We start from the raw sequence: 4,801 nt of genomic DNA, 5'->3' as shown, positions 1-4,801 counted from the left end.
TGGGACACGAATCCTGGCCTCCACTCTTGTCACTCTTCACACGCTGCGTTCGCTCGCTGAAATAAATGGGTGATAACAGCCTCCTGAAACTCCTAGCAGGTTTCGGTAGGCCCCCTACCAGTCCGTATATTTGGGACAGATGTGTGATGGTAACGCCTGTTCAATAGATCCCTCATCGGCTCTTATCATGATTTTCACCTTTCACAATTCGCAAGTAACTAAAGGCTAAAGTAACTCCCAGTCAGAGATGTCAAATCAGACACTGACTATGTGACTGTGTGTGTGGTTGTGGAGTTAGGAATTACTTGGATAAATTGAATCTTGGACAGAAACAATGGAACTTCCAATGCAAAATGCAAATCCTACACTTTTATTGCTTTACATTGCGTCTCCAAAGATATAACGTAGTGTGAGCTTACGGTGCCTTCATATTTGATCACTGCAACACATAAACCAACTCTAGTGAAAGGTGTATTCTTGCAAGTTCACTATCTGATCAGCTTGGATTTGCCCCCCCCCCCGTAGAAAAGGATTTCATGTCATCAAATCCCACCTCCTTATGCATCTGTTATGTGCAGGTGCGTGTTTGTGTTTTCAGAAACGCACTGTGCACTGTACAGCATATAAGAGAAGGATGTTTTCCTCCAAGTATTGCCCACAAGGAGGACATTTGGCCATCTGTCCCCGTGTGCATGTCTATTCAAGAGGTGTAATTTGGTCCTCCTGTCAGATCAATAGTGCCCGTCGCTGCTCTGCCTTTCCCCAGCTCTGCTCAGCAGCTAGGCTTTCCCCTGTGGGGATTCTCCACAGCACTAATGCCTCTACTCTCTGGGCTATTCCAGTGGTGACGGGTAGACTCCGTACTCTATATTTGGAAGAGATCCGTTTGCAAAGTCACTCCAGGGACAAAAAAGCAAGATGGGGATGGGAGAGGAGGGCGTGAGGGAGGAGGAAAACGGGGGGAGAGAGGTGGAGCATGGAAGGGAAGGAGAGGTGAAGGGCAGAGAAGAGCATGGAAACGACAAGAATGAGTGCTCGTTTATTTTTAGGTCATATTCAGTTCACTTGAGTTGGGCTTAATGAAAATTTCATTCCGGCTTTTACAAATTGAGCACGCTTTGGACTGTGGCGCATTCTCCGAGTGAGGCTGACAATACAAAGAGAAGCGGTGCAACAAGGTAATGGTGCTATAAGTCAGCTTGTACTGGGACATTTACAGTGGAAGAATACTAAATGAACATGTAGTGCTTTGCATATTTCAGTCTAGAATATCTAAAGTTGTGCTTTTATTATGCAGGTATTGAGAGATGCAAGGACTTGATATGTAGACTAATGAAAAAATGTGAGTAAAGAGAAAAAAAGAGGGGGGGGGGATATGTAGAGAGTAAATGCAGCTGTCCAAGAATTAAACGGTTCAGTTTACCCAAATTACATATCTCAGGAGGGCGGCCATGTTGGTTGGTTGGTCCACCATTTTTATCCAGAATGAAATGTCCCAACAACAGCTTTGGTTTAATGACAAAATACCCCGCAAAACTAACGACACTCCCAATTGTAGTTTGTGTTTTTACTTTTTTGCTAATTAGCATGTGTTTGCATGCTTACATGCTACAACTGCTAAACATCAGCTAGCACTGTCGCCTTGAGCATTACAGCACGACTGCAGCCTCTCTCAGTTCAGTTGTTTAGCTGTTCTGGCAACTGAACTTTTTTTTTGCACAGCACCAAACGGCAGACAGACACAGTTAGCAACTAGCTGGTTGGTAGAAGAGTTGGTAGAGATGTATGTAAATTAGCAACTGTTTGCTAACAAGTTACGTTCACAGCTTGTTTCTGCTGCCAGGTGTTAAAGGTTGGACTTAATGTATGACACCTGTACATTATTGCACAGAACTTTATTTAGCCTGAGGGGAATTGTTGCGCAGCGGTTGCAGCACAAAGCAGGAAAACTTGCAATTATTATATTATTATGTAAAAACAAGATTTGAAATAGTTAAAAAAACAATTTTTGTCTTTTTTAAAGGCTACGGTCTGAAAAAAAGGAGGCTTGACCTGTGACATTTAGTAATGTCACAGTATTCCCACATCTCTGCAATTACTTTAGTTATGCTATGCTATGTTAACACCAACACAAATGAAGGCCAAAACTATGAAAATAAGACCTAAATTGTAAGAAACTGGAATTCTCCTTAAACTCCGGACCCCATGTGGCATCTTTTTATTCCTTAATTTTTCCAGATTGTTTGGGACAGCCAACTGAGACCTTCCATCTGGAAGGGACATCTGGACGAAAAGGATGCAAGGTTGTGGGCAAAACTAAAGCAGGGGGATGAGGGCATTTGTTTGAATAAATGAGGATATTTACTGTCAAGCCAATCTGTCTGGATGACCCTCATCTCCTCCCCTGTCACACTGTGACACTGGCAGAATGCATAATGGGACGCGGCAAAAACAAGCCAAAAACGCAGCAGGGGCAACACACAGTTTGGCGACACACTTCTTCAAAAACGCACCTCCGCCGGCCGACGACCATGCGTCCAGGGGGGGCTCTGACGTCTCCCAAGTATACATAAATGTCCGGCCTCGTTCTGTGTTCACATGTTTCGCCGCCTCTTTTAAGATGCTCTGTACGTGAAGTACAGGGACACGGTGCTGCAGGTGGTGGGCGGCGAATCAATGTGAACACAGAGGAGTGATACATACTGCAGGCCTTCTTTAGCCTCGGCAATCACACACACCCACACACACACATGCACATTAGCATTCATGTAATCTCCACAGAGGCGCCATTAATGCATAACTACATGCCTTCAGTTGCTAGGAAGAGGGCGTGATGCTATATGGAGAAGCCTGCTCGATGTATTTTTGAATATGGAAAAACTGCATGCATGCCCTTTAGAAACGCACAGTATGCGCATGGATGCTTGTGTTTGCATATCTGTGTGCGCATACCTATAACAATCACTGCAACACACAATCTCTCTCTGTAACACACACACACACACACACACACACACACACACACACACACACAGTATTGATCCACCATTGTGACTGGCTCATGAAAGACCCCATTAAACTGTAATCAGAGTGGAGTTCATGATAAACAAGACGGAACTTGAGCTCTCTAATGTCTTGCCATACTCACCACGACGTATTGGAACAAACTGGTAATGCGGGTGCTAATTTAGTTAAGCAACATTTAGCAAATATGCCTACTTCAACATACGCAATAACAGGAAAAACACGTTGTAATGCCATTCCGCTATGACTTCTGTGAAAGTAAATGTTTAATGTGCCGTTGTTGACTGTCAAAGAGGTGTTCAGGTTTCCTCTATGATCATTTGTCGCAAGTCTCACCCACACATCATGGTCAAACCACGATTACCTTTTGTTGCTGTTCTGGAAACGTAAAATTTCTCTGAAGTGATCCACCAAAGTTGGTGTCGAGATAAGTTTAAAGTACAAAAAAAAAGAAAGCCATACAGTTAATGATCCATACTTATATCAACGGTTCTTCATTTAAAGGATTAGTTCAAATATAAAATAACACATATTTGCTTTCTTTCAGAAAGTGAGATGAGATCGATAGCAATCTCGTGTCCGCTGTGTCAAGAGCGGAGTTGGCATCAGGATGTGGTTAGACTAGCTTAGCATAAAGACTGGAAGCAGGGGGGAAGTAGCTCCCACACTGACATTGATGATTTATACTTGAACTTAGTCTTAAGGTTTTTTATGCTCAGTATCTTATATGAATCGAAACTAAGCACACCGTCAGAAATGATCTTGCTTATTCGCACTTCTATCTATAAATCAGTATGACAGAAAAAATCTGCCTTCCCGCTCAAGTGAGCTGATCTGTAAATCGCAAATTAGCTTAAAATTGACGGCGCCTGCCTTACAATCAGCGATTTCCCCTTTTATGTCCCAAAGTGGACAGAACCTGGACAGATGAGGGTATTGCATGATGACAGCGTGTCTTCCTAAAAGAACATTTTCTTGGGAGACGATAGCGACTTATATGCCATGGATCAAGTCATTCCGGTCTCTCCCTTCTAAAAGCAAAGCTTTAGCTGCTTCTTTCCAATTCAACACAGTATTTATATACACGCCTTGCATCTGGCAATTAATTCGTCACACCTTTTAATTGATAATTCCTGTCACATTGTTCATAAAACTAATGCGAAGTTCCCCACAGGCTTGGATGTATCCTGCAATACCCCTACGTAACCAACAGGAGAATCACTCCCGCCAAGTCTAGAGTTTGCTTTAGAGTTAAGACCATTTCCACGTCAAAGTAAGGTTTTAGAAACTACTTATACGTGGTTTTCTGCTTAAGTCATACTTATGATCAAAATTGATCGTTTTATAAGTTAAGCAAATTTTAGTATAAGACTGGAAATGCTTGAGCTGTTATAAAATTTCACTGGGCATAATGTTTACTGGATATTTTGGGCTGCATGCTGTCCCTGCCACGACATCACTTAACATTAACTTAAGTGATGTCATCTAAACTAAATCAGAAAGTACATTGTTCATCTTAATAAAGATGTGTCCAGGTTGATTTCATTTATTTGTGCTGTAATTCACTTTCTGACGTCTAAATTGACGCTGGCTTGGAACTCAAATGTACACACTGAGAAATTGGTCATCTATGATGCCTGCAGAAAAGGAGTCGTTGCTAAAAATAGAAGAGAATAGAAGATGCGGCGGGATGATGCGGAAGCCTATAAATAGAGACTTGAGCCGATCTGGAGCCGCAACTTTCACAATCATAATCTCTTATTTTGGAAAGGGTTAG

This window comes from Enoplosus armatus, chromosome 12 (genome assembly GCF_043641665.1).
Source record: "Enoplosus armatus isolate fEnoArm2 chromosome 12, fEnoArm2.hap1, whole genome shotgun sequence".
NCBI classification, from domain to species: Eukaryota; Metazoa; Chordata; class Actinopteri; order Centrarchiformes; family Enoplosidae; genus Enoplosus; species Enoplosus armatus.
Note: the sequence above shows the minus strand (reverse complement) of the source record.